Source organism: Fukomys damarensis, unplaced genomic scaffold (assembly GCF_012274545.1).
Source record: "Fukomys damarensis isolate Sample0158 unplaced genomic scaffold, DMR_v1.0_HiC HiC_scaffold_24, whole genome shotgun sequence".
Classification (NCBI taxonomy): domain Eukaryota; kingdom Metazoa; phylum Chordata; class Mammalia; order Rodentia; family Bathyergidae; genus Fukomys; species Fukomys damarensis.
In genome coordinates this window covers 60,350,386-60,376,272 of record NW_022900936.1, presented here as the reverse complement: position 1 = coordinate 60,376,272, position 25,887 = coordinate 60,350,386, and the positions used below count along the sequence as shown (strand labels likewise).

The following is a 25,887-nucleotide window of genomic DNA, read 5'->3' as shown; positions in this document are numbered from 1 at the left end:
GGCCATGATTTTTTTTCTCATTGAAAATGTTTTCTCATTCTCATTCTGTTGGTACATTTTAGGTATAGAGTACAGTTACATTCATCATTGGGATCTTGTACTTTTACATAACAGGACTTGGTTCTCATTTTTTCCCCTTATCCCTGGATCTCATCTTATTAAAAAGCTTCTGCACTGCAAAAGAAACCATCAACAGAACTAAAAGACAACCTACAATGTGGGAAAAAAGTTTTACCAGCTGCTCCTCAGAAGGACTATTATCTAGAATATATAAAGAACTCAAAAAAATCACCCCTCCCCCAAATATAAAGACCTGATTCAAAAATGGGCATCTGAAATGAGCACACATTTCTCAGCCAAAGAAGTAAAAGCAGCAAATAAATATATGAAAACATGTTCCGCATTACTGGTCATTCGAGAGATGTAGATGAAAACAATACTGAGATTCTACCTCACCCCACAAGGAATGGCTGCTATCAAGAAATCAACCAATAACAAATGTTGGCAGGGTTGTGGGGAGAAAGGAACCCTTGTCCATTGTTGGTGGGAGTGCAGACTGGTGCAACCACTATGGAAATCAATATGGAGATACCTCAAAGAGCTGGGACTTGAGGTTCCATTTGACCCAGGCAGCCCCCTGCTGGGTATTGTTCCAATGGAATTACAAGGCCATGATTGATTGGCTTCGAAACAGGAGACTTATAGTGGAAGGGCAGATGGAGCAAAGCAGCTCACTTCATGGTGGCCAGGAAGCAAAGCCCAAAGGAAATGAAAGAGAGTGGATCCAGATAGAGTCCAAAAGGTCCTGACCTCATGACTTGCCCACATCCAGTCAGAGGCATACTGGACTAATCTTTTAAACCAAGTAAGTTGACAATGAAGGTTAGGCATCACACCCTTTATGACTAGTAACTCACACACAAAAAAATTTTCTCATAAAATTTCACAAGCAGATAAAACAGAAGAGAAAGGAAGAAGACTATGGAGAGAAGAAAGGAGTAAGTGTATATAACAAAATAGAGTACTTGTTATATTGTGTGTTTAGGGCCTGTCTTTCACTCTACCTCTCAATACATGCATACTGTAGGTTTACTCCACTTGTAAATGTGCACTCACTGCATTCATCTGTAAAAGTTCCCTGTAATTTCAATGTTTGGATCTCTGATAAAAGGGAGATTAGAATAGAGAATTAAAGGCTTAAATCTGAGATTGAAGGGCACCTCCTGTATTCCTATCTTCAACTTAGAAATTGAGACCTTCATAGAGTGAACTTGGAACACAATAAAATTCTGGTGGAAAGCAGACCATGAACTTAAACCAGAAGTGCCCCAACATGAGCTTTAGAAGGAGATAGCCCAAAGCACAGTAGCTCCAGATGTAAAAAGTAAAGAAGTGGTACTTGCTCTTGAAAAGAGGTAAAAGAGGGTTTTATCCTACTACTAGAAGAGTAGCTTGTGAGCTTGTGGAAATGACTCCATGGATGTTAGAATCTGAGAAGTTTAGTGTTAGACTGACAAGTCTAGTCTTCACATTCCCTTCTCCTTGCTTAGAGTAGAGGAAATAATGAGATAAAATGGGTTGGAAAAGAAAGAAAAAGTCCCGGCACAAGAAACCTGGATGTTACTTGAAAGGTTTAGATACTTTGAGTAGCCTTTTAATTCTTTACTTACTACTTTTTCTATACTAACATTTGTGGTTATGCTATATATCATTACAGCTTATAGATTTGTCCTTTCATTAGAATACTGTTCTATTATACCTTCTAACCAATTCTTCAACTGCATTCTACCTGCAAGTCATACCATCAAAAATTAAAGATTGAAACTTTTGTGAGGTCACAGTTGTCTCTTCCTCCTAGCAAAGGAGGAAAACCAGTGCTTTCCTCAGCCTTTTCTTTTCACATTGGTGCACACAAAGGTCTGCCCCAGTGAGCTCGCCTTGCTGCTTGCTTTTGCACAGAGACAGGTTTTTAGTGCACGGGGGAAAGCGGCTTTTGCTAAATGTTTTACAATGTGTCAGGAAACTTTTATTGAACGTTTAATCCAAAACCTGGCTTTGAACCAGGGAGGCATACAATTCCATAATTAATTTTTTTACCTTCTTTGGCTAATCACTGATAAAAAGCTTAATTCTATTAACAACTCGATTTGACAAATTGCACCGCTCAATGGAAACGTTTAGAAATTAATTATGCATTTTATTGCATTAGATCGGATAAACAGGGAAAGACTAGCAAGAAAAAGGAAAGGCCAGAATGAAGGAAAATGATCAAATAGAACAACACATTTGTATCTGGCTATTTGTATTATGACTCAGTGTGTTACCTAAAAAATAAATAAACAGGAACACTTCAACATCTCCTATTTTAGTGTGCTGTTGCTTCTAGGCTGTATTAACAATAGAAATAACTCAATTTTTACCTCTGGAAAGTTACTCCCCACCCCATAAAGTCTAGGCTCATTTTCATTCTGAGAGGATTTCTGGTCTGTCACATAAGGTCAGTCTTTCCCTTCTACATTCTCCCACATCTGTTTTTAGGAACTTGAGTGTGTGGTCTTTGGGGATTTAACTAAGAGTAGGAAATTATAGTAGTAGGTGTAATGTTGTGCCACCAAACTGTTAAAAAAATGGGAGAGAAGATTAAATTGGCTTCTACTTCACTTCCCCAACTAAAGTTTATTGCTCAAGCAGTCAGAAGACCATATGCAAACGTTAAGATTCTCTTTGTCTATAAATATACATGTTTGGAAATGGCTGTTGAAAGAGACTTCTGGCACATAATCTATTTGTTCTTACTTGTGGAATTCTACACTGTGCCAGCTCTAACCAAAAACTTTTATGCTTCAGCAAAGTAACCAATAAATTCATATTTAAGGCATCCTGTTCGCTCTTACACACTTCTGCATCTCTCTGGCCAGTATTCTTTTTCCTAACTTATTTGCTAACATAGAACTTCACTTGTAGATTTTCCTTTTTGACTAGCAAGTAGTGCACCTGGTTGTTTAGTTCTTTTCCAATTCAATAATTGTCATATCTCAGTACATAAGAATGACACTGAAAGAAACATCATTGCAGGTGTGATGCATGGATAAAAAAGAGAAAGGCTTTGCCTTCACACATATGGAATAGAGAGATTATTTGAAAAGATATGGACAGGAAGATAAAATATTGGCTCATATCCCATACACAAATACTGTGCATTGGAAGATACCGTAAGATTAAAGAGCAGGAGAGAGAGAAAGATGTTTTTTGAGTAGCCAATCTTGGCGATTGGTGAGGGGCGTCTCTCCAATCGGAAGCAGAGTAGGAGTAAGATTCCTCTCAGAAATCCATACTCCAAAATAGAAAAGGGGGTTGGGGAACCATACACTATTATTGTGAAAGTCAATATTCTTGGGGAAAAATGAGTTTTCCTAAAGGGAAGATTGTGAAAAATACACCAGGGGACAATTTGGGATTCTTATAAATTAATTAGGAAGCAGTGCCTGCAGCTACTAATGTTTCTTTCAAAGACTGAAACTAAGAAGTCCAACCACTAAACAAATTATAGTCAAGGTTTGGATCAAGCTACAGCTAGCAGTTTGCCTTTTCTAGTTCTGATAAAATAAACAGCATTTGCTTAAAGCTGGAGGCCTACCAGAACCATACCACCACCGTACTGAAAGAAGGAAATTTTAAGAGTGGGCTTGTTTATCCAGAAAAGGCAGAAATGAAAGAAACCACCCTAACTATAACCTTTACTGTGGCATGTTGGGCCACTTTTACTTTGTCCTCCGTTTCCCTTTTTCCTCTTCTATTCCTTCTACTCCTCCTCCTCTTCCTTCTAGTCCCTACCACAGCTTTCATTTACTCGTGTAACTCACTTCTTGTTCTTGTTCCAGCTGCATTATACTATTTTACTTTCCCGAAAAGCAAGTGGGCATTGATGAGTAAAGGTGAAATTCTACAAATGGACATTCTGTAGAAATAAATATATGAATGAGTGCAGTCAGCTGTGATTTACAGACAGATTGCTGATCATACAATTGCTGCAGAAGTTTAATTATCCAGTGATAATATTTTTTTTGCCTCCAATACATAGGAGAAGGGATTTGAAATATCCTGTAATGCACCATGGCCCCCATCCAGGGGACTATTCCATGTACATTCAGTGTATATTGAAAGATAAATTACCCTTCCGGTTACAATATTGAAATTCCCTCATGAAGGATGTACACGATCAGTGCAGATAGAAGGTAGAGAACCAAATTAATCTTTCTTCAAAGTTAAGTAGCACTCCGTTAGGTACAGATACATTTTCTTTATCTATTCATCTGTTGATGGACCCCCTAGGCCGCTTGGAAGATTTAACTATTGAATTGTGTTGCTGTAAACGTTAGTATCCATTATAGCACTATGATACAATATCTTTAACTTTTTCACCAAGGTACCTAAAAGGGGAATAGATGGGTCAAACAGAGTTTATATTTTTAGTGTTTGAGGAATCTCCATACCCATTTCCTTAGAAACAATTTTTAAAAATTAGAAAATGAAAAGCAGTGAAACAAAAGTAAAAATATTTGCAAGTGATCTGTTTGTGTGCCCCCGTGAAAGCATTACACCTTACATCACTTTAACCTTGGATACCTCATGTTTTATGTTATGAGCTCATGACCTCTTGTTAGAAACTATGTCGCTCAAACTTTACAGGATTGCATTCCAAGTTAAGATTGTATTTTTAATGCTCAGATGGCAAAATAAAAATCTACTTCAATAGAAAGCAATAAGAGAGTGGAAGACCATCATGGGAATGTAGGAAAGGATGTAATAAGAAGCCTGTGATGTTTAAATTGACAAAAATTTGCTGGCTTAAAATGCCTGTGCACTTTATGGAACTCCAGGAGCACTGAGGGATCTGAATGATCTTGCTGGGCCCTTTTGAGGAAGGAGAGCTATTATTCTCGCACAACAGCTTGAATAACAGGATTCTGCTGTTTTCCTGTTGTCTTGTAGTACTGAATTTCAAACTTTGTTGAATTCATATTTTTTTTTATTCCTAGTTTAAAACTTTTAAGTTAACTGAAGCAGAGGCGCTGCTGATTTCCAGAGGAGGACAATAAATGAGAAATCCTAGCACTTGCAAAAGGAACCTAGGTAGAACCTCTTGTAAACTAGCTTTATTCAAGTGAAGAAGAGCGAGAGAGGTTTAGTATACTTAAAATTGTGCATGGTTCTTTTCCTTTGCTTCTGTAGTTTCATGCTTGGTTGCTATAAATAAATTGTCCTTTGCAAAGATGTGTGAAAAATAAAAGAAATAATAGTAATCAAAAATTGCTGTATGTATCACATATGCAATGTCCTAGAAAGATGTTTATTTGAGAAGTCTGGCTTGTGTTTACAGTGACCACACAACTTCATTTGAACGTTGTATGTCACTAACAGAAAATAATGTTTCCTATTTTTTGTATTTCTCTTGTTGAAGCTGATTACTGAAAATCACATTATATGGCTGATTTGTAAGTGCACATGGTGAAGGGTATTCCATTTGCAAAATGCATCTATTGTTTAGACACCTTTACAAGAGTAATATATCTGGAAAATCTCTACCTCTCCCTTTAAGAAAAAAAGAGAGTGAAAGATGGTTATGTGTTGTACTCCTTAGCTTTAGTAATTTTATAAGACAAGAATAGCTTTATGACTACTAGATTAGCTCACGGTCATGTTGATCAAAGAATTCTAGAAAGGAATAGACTGAATACTTAAGTTCTCCTTCCAATATGGTCAGGGAATAGAAAAGAAATAGACCATTTTCTCTCTGTTGATCAGGACTTCTGTCTCCAGTACCATCTAGTCTTTGACAGTTGGTATCATAAAATTAGCCTTCCTGGAGGTAAAGCAGAAAAATGTTCTCTTATAGTTAAGTTAATGGTGATACCTGTGGCATCACCTGAAATCATACTAGTTACAGAAATGTATAGTTAAATTCCTGTTAGGGAGACATTTTTGCAGCAAAGTTTCCCTTGAGTAATTCCTGTTCATAACAATAAGATTTTCTTTTCTGAGAAAAAAACAAGTTATTCAATAAAAAAATGTTTAATTACTTAGAATCACAAGGACTTATAAGATTATTAGAGCCTCTAGAGATATTGCAAATGATTATCACTTCTTTGTAGTGTGTCTTCTGGGTCTTTTTCCCCATAAACTATTGAGGAAGAGAGGCATCTTGAGAAAAAAGTTATGATGGAATTTTTCAGATACTACAAAGGCTGGATAAGCATCTCTCTTATGGGTCACTGGCTATATAAAGCTGGTTTCCATATGATTGGGTTAAATGACTATCTAAAAGGTCTGTCTTTCTTGACACAACATGATTTTATAAGGTTTCCTTCTTGGTGTGAGATTACTGAGTTCTTTTCCTACACATTAGAATCGTGCCCAGTGGTGGCAGAACTCTGCTGACTCCCCTCCCTTCTAAGTGTGTGCCAGTGGTATGGCCTTCACTTAAGTCTCTTTATGCTGTAAACTGGGTGTGACCCTTGGCACAGGATTGACTGTATACATAGAGGCCCACAAAGCTCCCATGTGTTTAAGAACAATGAATGTTAATGTTGTTCCTAGCTAGCAGCAAGAAGAGCAGAGAACCTCCTAATGAGAGCTGACAGGAGGAGAAATACTGCCTTTTTATCTCTCTTGTATGTTAAACAATTCATGAGGTTTGGGGTTGAATGAGACATTTACTAAACATTGACCACTTGGGCTGTCTACAGCTGGTGATTTGTCAGTACTGGTCAAATGTATGAGACGTAGAATGAGTTTTTTCAGCTTTAAAGTCTTAAGGCTTAACAAATAATGGTATTTACTATCCATTCAAATTTAAAGGAACAATGCGCTAAGTTCTTAGTTTTGTTATTTGTGAAAAAAAAATAATCAAGCCTTCCATAAGATGAAATTAAAATTGTTGCAAGTTAAAATCTGTCACAGAATCTAGGCACTGGAAATTTTCCTAGATGTCATTCAGCCTAAATCCCCACTTCTTGCAAGTGTCCCTCCTGAGGAATGTGTCAATTACACACTGCTTGAACAATCTGCTCTGCTTTTGTTGGTTCCTTAAAAGGAGCTGCCTGCTTCGGTCTTCACATAAAAGGGATGACTACTGCACAGTTCCCATAGGGGTGGGGTTTGAGTCCCCCAGGAGTTCCTGAGTTGAAACTTAATCCCCATTGTGAGATGTTGAAAGGGTGGAAACTTAATACAGCTATTATGTTTAGAGATGGGGCCTTTTGGAGGAGATTAGTCATTGGGGTGGAGCTCTGCGATTGAACTACTGGTGACTTTTTTTTTACATTTTTATAAACTTTATTGACATATAATTCACATACTATATAAGATATCATTTTAATTACACTATTCAATGAATATTTCACAATAGTTAAGTATATTCAGAATTGGTAGCTCTTGAGAAGAGGGAAAGAGACCAGAAGATAGACACATCTACATAAACGCATTTCCTGGCACCTGCCTTGGATGCCTTCCACCACCATGAGATTCTGGTGGGAAAAAATAAAAACCATCATCAGATGGGCCCCCTCATTTTGGAACTCCAGAAACATGAGTGAAAATAAGCCTCAGATATTTTGTTGTGTTAATAAAAATGAACTAATATGCCATTCAACCAGCACTATTTTAACTCACCCGCCCATCCCTGTATTTGAAATCTCTCCTTTGGTAATGAATGCACTTGGTTTCCTGTGAATTACCTCTTAGGTAACATAATTGTTGGGTGGCTTTGGCTCCCAAGACCAGCTTTTGTTAGAGGTTTTCTTTGTATTTAGATATTTGCTGTCTCTTTCTACTAAGAATGCCCTCTCCAAAAATCAACACTAAACTTTGTGCCTGAATTAGCAATTCAGATTCCAGAGTTTATGAAATTTGAATGCGGATTTCATCAGGGAAATCATAAATTGAATTGATGTTCAAGTCAGATGTTTCTACCTTAAATTAACAGTAATTTATTCCAATCATCTATTGTTTCAGCTAATCTGTGTAAATAGCAGGGACATGCCTTATAAAAAGGAAGACTCTTACTTGAGACCACATGTCCTAGTAAGAGGGCAGCAAGTCTTAGCAAGGAGGGGACTGAAACCATGGCAACCAGTGTGGACAAACAGTTGGTCCTCTGCCCCTTGGGCAGGTTCCTTCCAAGAAATGAGCTGATCAACATTCTGTCAGTATTGTGTCCCTAAGTCATGGATAGGCACATAGACACCAGTGAGTTCACTGTCCCTTTCCTTTTTCTCATAGCTTTGTTTGTTTGCTTGTTTATTTTTTTGCTCCTTTTCATCACAACTTTAGCATCCAAAGGAGAGGGTAGGAAAAAAGAGAGAGTGAAAAGTAGTTGTTTCACTCTTGACAATAATTTATGTTTAGTGTTTCATAGAGAAATGGTCCTTTCTCAGACATGTTTAATGTAGGGATGAATTGAAAATGAACAGAAATCAGGGTAGAGCAGGCAATCTTCTGATAAGGGAGATAAAACCAAATGCATAGTCAACAGCAGAATGCTTTATTTTACTTCAGACAGGAAGCCTAAGAAACCCTAGTACTACAATTTGACATTAGGCAGTAGAGCTGTTATTTTGAAATAAATACTCCGAGCTAAGATAACAATACTATGATCATCTCTATTTAAACTAAAATCATGGCAGAAATACAGCATGGGATCTGTTGCCAAGTTTTCAGCCATTCGTTTTATTGAATCTGATCCTATATGTCTCATCTCATTATTCTGGGGCAATTCAACATTTACAAGAAGATCTAGGTTTTTCTGTGTGCTTCTGTCAAACAGCTAGTGGATCCTGGGCAAGACAGATGTTTGTCCTGATCTCAGATCTCTTGTTTATAATACGGGATTTATAGTAATGCCCATTAAAGGCTTATGGGAGAATTAATTAAGATAAAACACTTGAAAACAATTTTTAAACTATAAATTTATTTCTAATGGTCATTAATATTATCCAAAGAGGCTTGTTTTGCTTTTATTGAAGAAAAAAAAAAAAAAAGAACTGCTGTGTTAGTAAAGTACTGGCTATGTAGTGCCCCAAAGAGTAGGTATTAAAGAATCTATTCATTCATGAAAACTTCTGAGAACCACTGGCTCTCAGGATTAGATTGCAAACTTTCCTTGTCATGTTGGCACTAAAGTAAACAGAAAACCAGAGAAAAGGACATGAGTAAGTTGTTAACTTTGAAGTCAGGAAAATTATTTTGGATAAATATATCCCCTGAATGTCTTAATCATTTCAAGAATTTCAAGAATCATTAAAATTTTATCCATTTTAAAGGCTTGACATATCAGTCTGAAGTCCAAAAAGTTCACATAGACGTGTGTGTGTGTGTGTGTGTGTGTGTGTGTGTGTTTATTTTTTCATATATTTAAGTTTCCATTTATTTTTGGCTCCTGGGGTAATGCTGTCTTTTCAATATGAAAAAAGCTGCAAATTCAACACAAAACAGAAATCTAAAATGTAGGACAGGACAAAAATCAAGAGTGGAGGCAAGAGATGAGACATGCAAAAAAGAGAGTGTTTCCTTGACAAATGGGCACTGATGCGAACATGAAGGTGACCACATGCACCTTCGCAGGACACACATGCTCTGTGGGGATGGGAAGAGAATCCCTGAAGGCCTAGGGGCAGCTGCAGGATTCCAAAAGGGTACCCTGGAAAGCTGGGAGGGAAATAAATGGAGAGAATACTGTTCACCCCTCTCTTGAAACTGAGACAGGCCTAAATAAATGTGAAAGCCCAGATTTCCCTTTTCCAAACTGCCCCCACATGGATAAATGCCATCCTTCTCTTATTGACCTCTGCCTTCTACCTCTCCCCCTTGGGCGCAGGGGGATGGCCATCGTGCGGGTTTTCAACACCTGGCTGGTTCCACAGGATCTGGAAGAGAATAAACTTCTTGGAGAATTATGCTGAAAACAAACACATATCTGGACAGTGAGAAGTGTGTGCTAGTAGAAAACTACAGGTTCACCTAGAATGACAAATCTAGGATTGTCAAGAGTAGAGAGAGGAGACATACAATAAATAAATATTTATCTAGTGCCTCCTCGGGCCAGGCACTGTTCTACACCCCCAAAAGCGTGGGGGAGCAGCAAATTGTGAAGGAAAGGAGCACTTGAAGAAGGCAGAGGAAGTGAGACACCTGAGGTGAGGGGACTCTAGCCTAAGCCTCCTCCCCGAAATCCTCTTCCTCCTCTGCAGTGGCGTCCTGGTCCTGCTGGTACTCGGACACCAGGTCGTTCATGTTGCTCTCTGCCTTGGTGAACTCCATCTCATCTGTGCCCTCACCCCTGTACCAGTGCAGGAAGGCCTTGGACAGAACATGTCCATGAGCTGCTCCGAGGTGCACTCTAAAAGCTCCCGGATGGCAGTACTGTTGCTTTTTTCAGGCCTCCAGGCGGGATGTCGCACACGGAAGTCTTCACGTGGTTTGGGATCCCCTCCACAAAGTAGCTGCTGTTCTTGTTCTGCACGTTGGGTATCTGCTGATCGACTTCCTTCATGACAGACCACCCTGGAAGGGCGCATCCACTGGCAGGTAGTGGCCGTGGAGCGGGTCACGGGCTGCCATCATATTTCTGGCATCGAAGACCTGCTGGGTGAGTTCCAGCCCCGTTAGGGTCCACTGTGATACTGCTGGCTTGGGTGGCTGGTGAGTGGGGCAGAGTTTGGCACAAAGAAGAGGAGATGTGTGGAAAGGGCACCATGTTGACAGCCCGGAAAGCAGAGGCAAGTGGAGACGCCGTTCACAGTGGCAGAGACCAGGCAGTTGAAGTCCCCATTGGGGGGCGTGGTCAGTTTGAAGGTGCTGAAGCAGGTTCTCACAGAGCCTCATGTCAATGCGGTAAGTGGGTCTCATAGGTGTCCTCTACCGAATGATGCACAGAGTGGGTGGCGTTGTAGGGCTTCGCCACCTTTCAGACACTTTGGGCGAAGGCACCTCCCTGAAGGTGCTCATGATGTGGTCGGGGTGCTCTTCGTGGACCTTGCTGATGAGCGGGGTGCCCATGCTTGAACCTGTGCAGCTTCCCAGCGAGAGGGTCAGCTGGAAGCCCTGCTGGCAGTAGCAGCTGTCCGCTTCCTTCCGTACCACATCCAGGACCCAGTGCAACACCTCGGTACCCTCTGTTTAGTGGTTCTCCGCCCAGTTGTTGCCTGCCACAGACCAACCAAAAACAAAGATGTCTGGTCTGAAGATCTGGCCAAAAGGACCTGAGTGAACAGAGTCCATGGTCCCACGTTCTAGAGCCAACAAAATAGCACGAGAAAAATACTTGCCACCTGTGACTTTGTTGTGGTACACGGAAATGCGGGTTCAGCTGCAGGTTGCTATCCGCTTGGTAGGTGCCTGTGGGGTCAATGCAGTGCTCAACGCTAACCACTTCCCAGAACTTGGCACCCATCTGGTTGCCGCATTGACTGGCCTGGATGTGCAAGATTTCCCTCATGGTTAAGATTAACTAGTTTTGCTCGCCTCCAGGAATGTGTGGGCAAGAAAATATGTGAGCTTTTTTCTTTGGCTGGTTGCAGGCTGGAAGGATGGACCGTGGCCCAGAGGCTAGAGCAACAATATTAGAAAGTGATGGTAGGTGGATGCTGAGAGCTAGTGCCTATACATATTTATATATATTATTGTCCTGGCTTCTCGTTCAAAGAACCCTGATACATCATGAGCAATGGAAGGGAAGGTGTCAAAAGAGTCTAAAGAGGCTGACCTGGAAAATGAACGGGTTGTCCAGGACGTAGAACTCAATGCAATCTCCCTTACCTGACTTTTTGCCAGGTCTAGCAGGAGGGTGTGAGGAGAGAGAGAGAGAGAGAGAGAGAGAGAGAGAGAGAGAGAGAGAGAGAGAGAGAGAGAAAGTGTGTGTGTGTGTGTGTGTGTGTGTGTGTTGATGGGGGGGATTTTCTCTGCCCCGTAGTTCTTTGCAGATGTCACAGTAACTTTTAGTGTCCCCATTTTCCTTTTCCAGCTCTTGAAATCCAGCTCATGCTTTTAAGCTTTGAAAGCTAACATCCTATTTCCTTTTTCGAAGTGATCTCTAACTTATCTCAGAAGGACCACCTTCTTCCCTGCTCTCAAGTGAATTGGTTGCACGCGCACAAATCTATCTCTCTAATCTGTGAGCTTCTGGAGATAGCACATCTGTCTCTATAATCTTTGTAGTTCTAGTATACAGTGCATGGCCTGGCACAGATTTGGGTAACTAACACTACCCAGAAGAAAGTGACCCCTTTAAAGATTATGTCCTGAAAACATGTCTTTGGGGTTGCACTCCTCCCTATTATTCTCTTGTGATTTCTCTGCTCGACAGTAGGGACTCAAACTCACCCTCTGTGGTAGGCTTTTAGATGTGAGTGGCATCTCCCTAATCACAGTGTCTTTGTCAGGAGGATAAATGTGGCCTGATAAAGATCCCATTGGCCAGGTTTTTACAGTTACTTAAGTTTAATGGTATAATTTTCACGTACTTTAAATAGACACTAGAGTTAGATCTGAATAGTGAAGTTTCCCCTTTCTTGATTCCATACTTGATTCCAGGCCAAAATCTGGCTGATTTTTTTCTCCAGGTTTCTATCCACAGAAGCACTTTTCTACTGATTGTACTTGCTCATTAGCTTACCATAGTCCAGAACATCTTCATTTCTACAATATTTTTATATTATTTCCGTAAGTTATTTAAAATATTTCTAAATGTCTTCATAATTATATTTGATATCATATTTGTAGGCTTTTCATTCTCAAATGAACGATACACTTCTGGTTTGGTTAACATTCTTACATACCTCTTCAATCTATTTATTAGTGTTTGAGCAGATGCCATAGATGCTGTCCAACCATTTGCTGTGTGACAGAGATGTATTGAAAAATGTCTGGCTAGTATGAATATCCATAGAAAAGTCTTGACTTGATAGGGTGAAACAGTTAGTTGTCTGCCACTGCTTATGGACAAACAGAAGTCAGCTCAATACAGAAGGAGGGACATTAACAGAAGCAATTCACATATTAGATAAGTCACTCCTAGACTTGTAATTTGTTCAACTTTCATTCCTTTGTCAAGATCACAGTTTCATGGGCTCTCTTTTATATTTAACTAAAAATAGGACATAAGCCCTGCATAAATTGTTAAATAGTATACTGTTCTATGTAATTCTACCAGCCCATTTTCTAATCACATATCCATTCTTTGACCATTTCTTTGATAATGGGAAGATGACCATGCTCATAAAAGAATTGGTAATGGAAAGGCTGACATGAATGTTCAAATGTTCTGAAACAAACATCATCCCCACCTCTGTGCCACCCATTTTCTGCCCTATCATCATCTTTACCAGGACATTTACAAAGTATGAGGAAGTCTTTCTGTCCTGTGGGTGTTTTGAATATTTAGAGCTCTCCTGCCATTCATCACTGGGCCAAGTATTCACTTCATGCCTCACCCATCCCTACCCTGCCATATGCATCATTTTGTGACATAGGGGGCTACATCCCTCCTCTAGTGCCCTGAGGTGCTTGTGGAGCTCAGAGAATGATATGATGTGCATTCAGGCTGTTTATCACGCTGCTGAGACACGGAAGGATGGCATCGCTACAGGAGCAGATGGTACTGCACGCTTGGCATAATTTTCTCAGACAAACTAGGACTAGGGCTGTGAATGCTGGCATTTGCCTGCTATAGTCATTCACATTAAGGCATAACAATGAAAATAAGATTGTTCTGCAGAAAAAGGTATGGAAATTTTAAATTACATGCATTTAAGTGTCATGAGTTCTGTGGCATGATTGCACTTCTGACATTTTATATCAAGGAAAATTTTGCAGAAGCAGAATTTATTTTTATCATCTATTTATGTTCTGATGTATTCCCATAAAACTACAGAAAATTTTAGGCAGATAGAGAGTGTTGGAAAAATTTTTAAAAATATATAGTAGAAAGAATAAAATGTGTTTTCAATTCCAGGAGCTATCAAAGGTATGAAAGAGAAATATGGTGTGATAAAAAAATCATTGGCCCGGCCTTGTTTAGAAAATTTGAATTAAGGTTCTACTACTTATTAGTGTCCTACCACTTGCTTTTAAATTGGTCAAATCTATTTGACTTAGAGTTTTCCTCATGGAGAGGTGAAAAATCTGGAGGGGATGATTCTGACATTTCTTCTAACTCTAATATTCTTTGATTTGCTTTTTCTGTCAGATCTAGTAAAGCAACAATGCAGGCCACCTACCTTTTGGCCTACTTTTGAGCTTTTTTTCCCCCCTTTTTCTTTTTCATTTTTGGGTTTAAAGAATCATGGCGTGAAAGGAGATAGAACATAATGAAAAAGGCCAGAGGACTCGGTATGCATATTATTTTTGATACAGATTTCCTTTTGCTTTTCTGTCTCCCTTCTTTCTCCTTTACCAGCAATGCTTACATGCTTCCATTTTGATTTCCTTTGAAAAAAATGGGACAACTTTGAGGAAAATGGCTATAGTACCTCGAGGATTTCAATTAACTAATTAACTTTTTCATTCACTTACATTCTGTTGTAGGGTTTTGGTAGGCCATATTGATGCAATGATAGATAAAGTATGTTCCCAACCCCCTACTGGAGCTGACAGGCTGGCAGGAGGACATATCAGTAGTTATAATAAAGTACAAGAGAGAAAAGCAGTTTTTGTTAAGAAGATATGGGAAATATATCACAAAAGAGGCCACAATGGGTTTGGTTTTAGAGGAATTGTTGTGATTTCATCAATGAAAGGAAAAATAAATTTTTACAAAGGGTTAGGGTAATGAAAAAATTGTCATTTGGGGGGACAAGTGAGAAATTTTATTTGCTTTGAATATAAGCTATTCGGAATGAATGGCCAGGAATTAAAGGCTAAGAAGAAAATAGGGAAAAGATTTTGAAGGGCTTTGTATTCCTAACACATTTGGATTTTATCTTTTTGGGAACAAGAAAACAGTAGGTACTTTTATATACAAAACTAAGTATCATGTTGAAATGATGTGTTTTATATTATGTATTAACTTGCAAGGACAGCCATAACAGAATATCACAGGGTGATTATCTTAAACAACAAAAATTTATCTCCTCACAGTTTTGGAGACAAATATCCAGGATTAAGGTATTGGCAGGACTGATTTCTTCTGAGGCATGTCTCCTTGACTCGTGGGTGACCGTCATCTGTCTTTGTCTTTACAGTGCCTTCTCTGTGTGTCTGTACCCTAACCTTGTCTTCTAAGGACATCAGTCATATTGGTTGAGGGCCCACCTTAATAACCTCATTATAATTTAACTATCCCTTTAAATAAAGACTCTGTCTCCAAATATAGTCACATTCTGATTAAGGTTAGAAGTTGAACATAGGAACTTTGGAGGAACATAATTCAGCCCAGAGCATAACTATAATTTCGTGGTGATGCAATAGGTATTTTTTTCTGGAAAGAGGCTGGAGGTCCAGACCATTTGAAGTAGTCCAGAAAAAAAGAAAAAGAAAAAAAAAAAAGCACGGGTAAAGCTCTAAACAAAAGTAAGGCTGTCTTAGTTACTTTCATGATGCTTGAACAAAGTACCCAACACCCACGAATTAAAGGAGGAAAAGTTCATTTTTGTCTCCGTTTGTAGAAGTTGCTGTTCATAGGCAACTGGCACCAAGGCAGAACAGCATGGGGCATGAAAGATAAGCAACAGTCCATAATGTGGCAGGCAAGAGGCAGCGAGACTTCCTTCTTCCTTCCCAGTTTATTCCATCCAGGCTACAAGAGTACTGGTTGGTGCTACCCACACCCAGAGTGGGTCTTCCCTCTTCAGTAAGTCCATCATCCACACACAGAACTATGCTAAAGCAACCAATGGACTACTGGAGTACCATATACCCATAATCTGTTCACTCCCCCAAAACCCTACCTCTGAGTGCATGAGGTTTTGGAGGGCACATCTAGATATAAACCATGGCAGAAGCAAAGGAAATACATTTCTGATAAAATAATGAGGCATGGCTTATTCACTCATTCAAAATATTAAATGCCTACTGTTCATCAGGAGAAGAGAAGACTGAGTCTGTGTCTTTTGAGAGTTCACCTTTCTAATGGAGGTGCTGGAAAACAAAAATAAACAAGTGTATAACAGTACGTACAGATTTTTGCTACAGATTACCACATTAGAGCCACTGCACAGTAATTTCAAGTTGTTTTAGTGAGGTTGATCTCACTGAGGCAAAGGGGAGAATGACAAGCAGGATGCAGATATCCAAGGTTTGGAAGGAAGAATATTCCAGACATCAGGATGGGTTTCCATTTTGGAATTTAACTTGATAACCATAAGGAAAGCAGAGGATGTTTGGAAGGGAAGATGAGGATCCCATGAAGAACACATTGGTGGCAGGACTGGCTAGTAAGGCAGTTGGAAATATATCTGGCTACATGTTGAGGATTTAGGTCATTGGGCATAAATGTGGGAATACTCATACTATAGAGTGAAACTGAACTAATATTAAGGTTAAAAAGAAAACGAAGTAGAAAATTTCAAAGAAAGAGCTTAAGTATTATAAGCAATATTCAGAATGGCTGAAAGAATATAAGACTAAGAACCAAGGTAATACTTGGTCTCCAGGGAGAAGGGACACAGTACTATTTGGTGACTCAGTAAAGATAGATGAACTTACAAGTGTTCAAGAAGAAGGAAAGATATTGAAGAAGATCTTTCACTGAGAGTATTTATTTTGGAAATGTTTGGGATATTAACTTTAGACCAGAGTTGTAAATATTCAGGAAATTACTGCAGAGGGAAGTTATAGAGAAAAGTAAATAGTCTGTCCATTCCACTGAACTTATGTTACTCTGTTCTACTTTTCTACCATTAGATGTCTAATTTATAAATAGGTGTTTTTAATTGTGAATCCTTAAACACTTTTAGTAGATTAAATCTCACTTTTAACTCAGAAATGGTTGTTGGAATAATGGACTATTAGAAATAGTGTTTCAATTTACTCTTTCATTATCTTCTTACCATATCCCCATATACATTAAGAACAAAAGGAACATGTGATGGGTGAAATAAATAAAGGATTTAGGTGCACAAATACACTTCTGTAGGCCCAACTCTCAACAAGTTGTACCAACACAGAGGAAATTGTTCATCATAAGCATAGAAATTACTGACCCTTCACTCTTTCAGAATAGCTATTTCAAAGCTAAAGCATCAAAGCATCTAGTGGGTAAGATGTGAAAACTTAGAAATTTCCAAGTATTTCATATTTTGTGTCTCTCACACATATTTGGGCTCTATCTCAACTCATTGACAGTTTGCTAACATATGGAAGGGGAAAGTGGAAAAAAATAGAATAATTCACTTCTTTCCAATGCTAATGAGTTAGTACATGCTAGCTCCAGGGTAGCTGGTCCTCAGATTCATTGCTCACAGAGTCCTCCTCCTCTCCCATGAAGGAGTTGGACTTCCATGGATATGGTTCACAGGCTTCCCCCTTAGGCTGGCATCTTGCCAGGCCCAGCCAATGGAAGAAACAGTGAAAAATTAGAGGGTAGAGGTAAGGATCAGCTAGAGTACTTTTCTGTCCTTCATCTTTGCCTCAGCCAGTATTTTGGGGAAGCTGTGGAATTTTTTTCTATGGTTCTAGGTCCTTACAAGGAGCCTGCATAATTTCAGCTTTGGTCTATGGATTCAAGTAATGCCATCTCTTCTCTTTGTATCTTCAACTAGAGAATAGAAGTTGCTTCCTGCTGTGATTAACCACACTGATGCCTCAGCATCTCCTGGTTGGTTTCTCATTTTCATCAGTCCTCTGTTTATTGAGTTTGTATTTAATTTCCTTTGCCTTTGGGGATTTATAGAGTATTATATTTTCTTCATTGGACTTTGACTAACTCAGTAATATCAGGAAGATACTGTAAGATAAGGGATCTTGATATTATAATTCATATTGGCATAGAATTCAATAACCATTGGAAATAATTTTTTTCCTCACTATAATGCAGGATAGAATGAAAGTACTAGAAATATTTCTTAGAAAGCAGACTTAAGGTATTTTATTTCTTCTTGTTAAAATTCAAGTTACACAGGTGACACCTGCTTGGGCTACAAAGAGCAGGACCCAAGGAGAGCATATTTATTAGAGGAAAAAGAGTAGAGCCAAAGCCTTGGAACAAAAATGCAGGAAGAGAAAAAGTATTTGGAAAGAACATGTTAGAAACGATTACGGGGTGGTAAAGAAAGTAAAACCCAAAAGAAAGAAGGAATAATGGGAAAGCAGGGGACCTGGAAAAGAAAAGAGTCTTTTGTAGAGGAAAAAAGATGAAGCTGACACAAAACATGCCCACATGGATGCTGTCCCACTTCTGCAGGACCACTGGGCCTGCCTCGAGGATCCAGGAAGCTTTTGAATTTCAGTTCATGACCAGCTTTTTCCCTCCCCCACCCTCAGCTTGCTAATGCTTTTCTAATAATTACCATTTTTGAAACTATTTTGGCTGTTAAAAATGTTTCTTTTTAATAAGCTGATTAAACGAGGCTGCTTATTAGCATAAGCTCTTTGCTGCTCAACCTTCTTCCTAATTAAAAGCACTCATCTGTGGAGACCTCGATTTTTCCTTTCTCTCTGGGATTTTTTTTTGGGGGGGGTATTTTTCCTCAACAATTTGTTTTTGTTTTACTCTTTTCTTTTGGTAGTTTTCTGCTCCTGTGTTCCATAGAGATAGAAGCAATTGAGCAAAATAGCCCATGGGAGGGAGTGTGCAGTATGAATATTTGAATAAGTTATGAGAGACACTCTCTTATGGTAATTTTCTCAAATGTTCTGGATTGCCATTTACCAAAAGTGACAGATAAAGATGAAAGATCATGGGTTCCAATCTTCTGTTCTTCACACAGGGTTATATCCCCAACCTCCACCTATATCTTCTTGGAAATCTTCTTTTTCTAATTGTGGTTGTGGAGAGGGCCAGTGTTTGAAAGCTTTTCCAGATGCTCCTAGAGTGCTGACCGTGAGCCTTTTAGGGATCTCAATGATACAAACAGCCCACTGAGAGACACATGCCACAGGTCCATCACTATTGCCCTAGAACACGAGCATGTACAATGAATAACAACTGGATGCACCCAACCCTCAGAGATGCCTACAGTCTAGTACATACCCAGGGAACTTGAGAAACAAGCCCACCATTGTGTTACCATAATTTTATTTATGTTGGGGGAAAAAGCTTTTTAATATAAAGAAAAATATACTGCACTATACGAAACTTTTCCATAAGGAGTATATTAACAGGAAAGGTGGTCTGTATGAAACTTGGAACTAAGGGAGTGAAAAGGAAAATAGAAACATTTGTGTGTGCCGGTTGTTTAAGGAAAATAAATGTTATAACGACATCATAATGTTTCCTGGATACTTTGTGTGCCATATTACTTAATGCTGAAATTATTTGCTTTGAGTGGATCCTGAAGATTCTGATTCTGAAATGATTGCCTTCTCACTTCTGAAAAATGAATATTTGCCTATACCTTTAGTTTTTCATACAGTAACATGTGTTTCACAAATGCCTTTAAGTCCCAGGCTCTATGAACATGAGATTGAGTGAATCGATTTTTTTACCTTTGGATTTCATCTCATGTTCATCAAGTGAAATTTTAATTCCAGTTTTTCCTAATGTGAATTAATATTATAGCATTCATACTTGCTATGTATTTTTAAAATCTTGTAATAAGGAACAAGAAAAAATATGACAAAAGGAGAAATGGAAACCAAGTCTTTCAAAATAGGGGAGGGTTAAGGGGGTGGAGGGAGGGCAGGAGTATGGGGAAAAAATGACAACCAAGATCTGTCATGTAAAGGGTTGAAGATCCCAATGATGAATGTAACTGTACTGTATACTTTAAAAGTACGAATAAACTCCATAAGATTTAAAAAATCTTGCTAGTGTGGTTTGTTTCTCTGACTTTTTGAATTCTGATCTAATAAGCAACTTACTGTTTTTGTACCTTACGTCACTCCTAGGTATTCTTCCAATTAATTTACTGTGATGTTTCATTCATTTAAAACTTGATTTTTTTTTACTTAGGGTACAACATATTAATTTATTTTTTTTCTCATTGAATTTATTGGTACATTTTAGGTATATAGTACAGTTACATTCATCATTGGGATCTTGTACCTTTACATGACAGCTCTTGGTTCTCATTTTTTCCCCATACCCCTGCCCTCCTTTCACCCCCTCCTCCCTTCCCTATTTACAAATACTTTATTTCCATTTTTTCATTTTTCTCCTTTCTTTCCCCTTATTACTTTTCCCCTTCCCTCCCCACTTTCCTTACACCTTTAGCCCTTTTCTTCCTATTTCACATTGTCAATTATGTCATTAGGATCTTATGTACCATTGTAGTTTTTCACATAAGAGAAACTATTTGGTATTTTTACATGTATGACTTATTTATTTCACTTAGAAGTATATCCTCAATATGGATCCATTTTCCTATTAATGAGTCTAATTTCTCATTCTTTATGGCTGAGTAGTATTCCATGCAGTACAACATGTTAATTTATTTACTGAGTAAAATAATCTATTCCCTATTATTGTATTTTTTGTTGTACATTTAACAATTTAGCAGTAGACGTCCTGGCTTTCAATTGATGTTTTCTTTCTTTTTTTTTTTTTAACTAATCTTTTCTCTCTTTCTCTTTTTTTAAAAATCTGTTCTGGATAATGTGTTCTAGGTTTTTAGAACTGAAGCTGTAATTCCAAAGCCTTGTGACTGAGGAAGTCAATTTAGCTTTTTCTAGTTTAGGAAACTTTAGGAATATGAAAACATACCTGTGTGTGTGTGTGTGTGTGTGTGTGTGTGTGTGTGTGTGCGCACGCTTGCATGCATTTGCCTGTACACACCTCCGCGGTGTGTGGTGTGTTACTTCTTGAACTTTCAGCAGCATATACTGTTTGGGACCCTAATTATCCACTTTATTCTCCCCATGCAGAACTGTATATATTTCATAGTCCTACAGTGAGGTCAGCAACCTTCACAGATGAGAAGTTGACATAAATTCTGTTTGTACTAGATACGGCTATCACAGGTGACCTGACACAAATGCATGCCTTCACCTGCTCGTCTCTAAAACCACAGCCATGCCTAGCCACACGGGGAGAACTAAGCTGAAGTCACTCTCACCTCGTGAATCATCCAAACATTGTCAGATGGGTTATGGTTAGAGCGTGTAGTATTGATGATGCCTCGGGTCAGAGGAGAAATACAAGCACATCATCCAGTCTGTTTTGTAGGCTGCAGATAGAGTGATTTAGTGCTGTGATGTGCTTAAAAAAATATAACCCATTTCATCATTTCATTTTTATTTTGAGCTCATTTCCCACTGAAGTTAAAAACAACAACAACAACAATATATATGTAAAGCCCTTTCTGGTGTATCATTCCTTACCTGATTTTAGAGGGAGGGCAGGTAGAGTGTCACTCTGTAAGCTGATTTTATTGGACCAAGGCAGGAGAGTTTGCAAAATGACATGATGAGAAGTAAGGAACTCTTCTTCCTGATCTCATGCCCTCTTTTTATGAACAGAGTGCACCCAAGCTGTGGACTGTAAGACAATTGCTCCAGACAGGTGGTCTTGGAAAAAGCTCCTGCTTACTCGCATTCCCACGAGTAAGCCTCTCCACCAATCGGGATGAGTATGTAAATGGATTGCAATTAGCAGACATACTGAAAAGGTCAGGAAGCTTTTCAAAATACAGAAATCCAAAATGCTTGGTGCATCCTTGAGGGAGCCAACCACTTGATAGGAGAGAACCAGGAAGGCTCCAAAAGGCCTAGTGGTCAACATACGGGTAGGGGTGAAGACCGACTCTTCAGGTTGCCGTAATAAATACTTCACTTCTCTAGAATGAAGGTTCAACATCTGGGCTTGCGTTGCATTCCAGGAAACATTTTGAAAGGTTTAGTGACGTGCGTTATTACAACTTATTGCCAGAAGGGGTGGACACCATGCTCTTCTAGTGAATAGAAGCCAGAGAAATGCTGGTAAATATCCTACCACATAGGTTTGTCTCTCTGAGAAAAGAATTGTCCTAAAATGCTAACAGTGCCTAGGGTGAGAAGCCTAGCTTGAGAGATTTGTCTATACTGGCTCCTGGGTGCTCTCAACTTGCGACGCTGTATCTGACCATCAGTTCTAAACATTGTTGTTCAATAATGTGCTTCATAGTTAAAAAGCCTAGGTTTATGTCCCGGTCAACAAATGTGTGACCTCTGGTCACTTGGTGTCTTCCTCTCTAAGCCCTAGGTCTCAGGGCTAATAGTATCTATGGAAAAGAGTCAACACAAGTGTAAGTTTTCAATAAGGGCTGTTGAAAATAAATAAAGGGGATGGAAGCAGGTGTCTCTAGTAACACTTCCTTTGTGTTTTGGGGCCTAGCAGACATTAATAGAGCTCATGTAATTGGCAGCATGCTTGTGGATCCGTCTCATATTTCATTACTTGTATCTTTTGATGAAGATTCATGTTCACTGAGATACCAAAGATAAAATTTGCTGAATTACTACTAATTTGAATGTTATACTTACTTCCTAGGGCAGTGACGAAGGAGTTACATTTTATTAAAATAAAAAGAACATAGTGCATGTAGGGTCTATATGTGTTGCTAATAACACTGATGCCAGCATCCCATTTGTCTTGCCTGAGTCTTTGTGAGCAAGAAAGTAGAGAGTACATGGTGGAGTTGATTAATATGTTAAACTAGGTGAGGTCTGGTATTCCAACTAAATTATATTTTAAAAGGCAGATAGCCAATGTCATTATCAGAAAGTCATCTTAGAACAATGACTTGTCTTCTGGACTTTGAAATTGCACCTATCTGTCCATCTGTCTATCTATCTACCTAATGTTAAACTCTTGGAGGCATAGGGCTTTTTGCATAAAGGAACTTATAACTCATCTAGAGTAGTTCTTTTGTTTTACAGTTGAAGAATCTAAGGCCTGTATAGTTGATGCAACATATTCAAAGTCTACCTCAAACAGGCATCTATCTGAACACTTGTTGAATTCATAGAATGCAGGTCTTTCAAATATCTCAAGATAAAGGACTTTACACAATGAATACTATAATGTCAGTGGCAACTTCTGGGCTTACAAGCTGTTGACTAAGCCTTATGTAGTATACAATAATTACTTGTTCAACTGTCATCTCACATTTGCTGTCCTCTAAGATATGGAGATTCATTTATTATACCTATTTTATATCCCGAGTCATTGAAAAGGCTGTGACTCAATGGTTTGTGGTTTAGCATTTCAGAAGTGAAATCAAGTGGGTACCAGGAGTCCATGCAAGCCAGGAGGAAGGTCGAGAGTGGTATACTGAACATGGAGAATCGCTGTCTTCATTTTACTATTTAAGTGTTTGCTGCTTTTTCAGAGTTAATATGCATCTCAAAACATAGAAATTGGAAGCAATCTATCATTACTGGAATAGAAGTAAACCATTTGCCTAGTTTTCTAACAAACATAACTTGGATCATTTTGGGCTTTTGTGTTTTAAAGCAAACACACAGTCCATTTAAAATAATGAATTGAAAATTAAAAATCCAACTCTGAACAAAATATGCCCTCAGAACAATAAAATTTTATTTGGAGAGGAATAAAATAAAATTTTTTCTCACTGCAAAGAAAGATTTTTTTCTGGTCATATCAGGCTCCATTCTGTCACTGCTTTTATATTTTGGAAATTAGTAATATAGATTGAAACAACACAGGTATGCATACTGAATAAAACAAGGCACCAAATACATTTACACAGCACTTCCTACATCCCTGTTAGTATTTACAAATATGTTGATGAACATATTACTGAATGGTCTTTATGAATGATATCTAAAATATGAAAAGTAAAATTATCTTCTTTTGGTCTAAAACCTGACTCAACTCCTGTATTAAGAAATGCAGACAAGATTTTTACTCAGTCTTTATGTAACCCAAAGGTAAGAACAGAATTTTAAAAATTAAGAGATTGTAGAGGTTTTCTTCTGTATAGTAAAGTCATTTCTTGAATTTATTCTGATCTAGAAAAACAGGTTTTTTACAATAATTTCATTAAATGCACTTCAAAATTGTATGTGTTTAAAGATCATTTCCTTTTCCTTTATTTATTCATAGTATTATTTTCTTTAAAATTAAGAAAGGAAGGTTAAGAGATTAAATCATTTCAGATTTAAGGCATAGTAACATACCCCTCCTTCTGTACTTTCATGCATGTGCACAAAAATAAGAATTTAAATGTTGGCCTACCTGAATGTCATTTCAATTTTTTGTGTACCATGAAAGTCTTAAAGTCTTAAAGGCTGTCTCTTACAACATCTGTTCTGCCCAAATATAATTGTTGACATATTAAAAAATATATATAATATATAATATATATATGGCCAAAAATTTGGATATTGAATTAAAATATTAAGAATATTAAAATAAAATTAGAATTTTAAAATATGAGAGATTGACTTAAAATATTTCTTACAGAGCTTCTAAAGATGTATATCATTTCTATCTGTACTATAAATTTCCCAGGCAAATCTTGAAAGCAGCCTGTATGTCCATAAACAGATTATTAAATAAAGAAAACGTATTTGCTTATGATGGAGAGCCACTCCGCCACAAAGAACAATAAACTCAAATCACTTTTAGAGAAATGGATGCACATTGAGCCCATAATGCTAAGTGAAATAAATCAAACACAAAAGTTTAAATATCACATGGTTTCTTATATGAGAATTCTAAAATATAAATGAAGAACAAACTAGAAGATAATTAATAATAGGGAGACACATCTTTTGCAAAAGGGAAGGGGACCAAGAGATTGAGGGTGTGAGGGAGAGAGGGAAGGAGGAAAGGAAAGAGAGAGAGTAGAGATCAGAAGAGAATTAAGATGTATTATGTTACTGTATCCACACCCCATGAAGAATGTACCCATTATGTACTGTAAAACATGTCCCAGTAAAAAATAAAAATTGAAAGGAAAAAATCTTAAGGAACCCGCATATTCTAGGGAAATTAATTTTGGAATTTACATTGTACTTCAGAATTGAAAGTAATGGAAGAGATCTGCAAAACATAGCTATTGCTGTTTGTAATATCAAAAATCCACGAGCTGGGGATTTAGCTCAGTGGTGCCACCAACTGCCTTGCAAGTTCAAGGACCCGAGTTCGATCTCCGGTACCAAAAGAAAAAAAAAAGTCCAGGTACTGGTGCCCTCAATTCAATAGCAGAGAATTAAAATTCAAGCATGGAAGTAAAAATAAATTTCATTTTTCTTAAGAGACCTTGTTTTTGTTATCTTTCTGTTAATAGTTTTAGGATAAAATTTCTTTTCCAATGACACTATTCCATCACATTACAGTCAGCTCTGATGTTACTTTTGTGATAGAATAAACAGGAATGATTTTCCTTTGGTGACAACAGCATTTAACACGTAGATGAATGAATGAACAAATGAACAAAAGACATTTCCAAGGTGGCTCCCATGTGCTTCACCATGTTTCATTTGCCAATTTCAACCTCTTATCTATTAAGCAGCATTGGTTATATCATGATTTATTCTCTGCCTATGTCCTTTCATTCCTTTTTTCTCCTAATATTCATATCACAAGATAATTTCAGATAAAAAATGAATGAGCCTGTATTCTCCAATCTATGGGACCTGTGAAAATGGAAGAAATAGCTCCTCCACAATATCCACAAGAGGAAAAAACTGAGCTATCACAGGAAGAGTATGCATGGAGACAGGTTGCATCCTGTGTGGCTGAACCCAGTCACTGTACCATTGTGCCAACCCTGAAGGTGCATGAGCCAG

At 38.1% G+C, this 25,887-nt stretch overlaps 1 protein-coding gene and 1 pseudogene across 3 annotated transcripts in view; one reads left to right on the top strand and one right to left on the bottom strand.

Annotated features, from left to right (window-relative positions):
• The window catches only part of Lsamp (limbic system associated membrane protein), a 1,351,571-nt gene that overhangs the window by 908,406 nt on the left and 417,278 nt on the right, over nucleotides 1-25,887 (top strand). The window lies entirely within an intron of this gene.
• On the bottom strand, nucleotides 10,210-11,494 carry LOC104866207 (annotated as a pseudogene).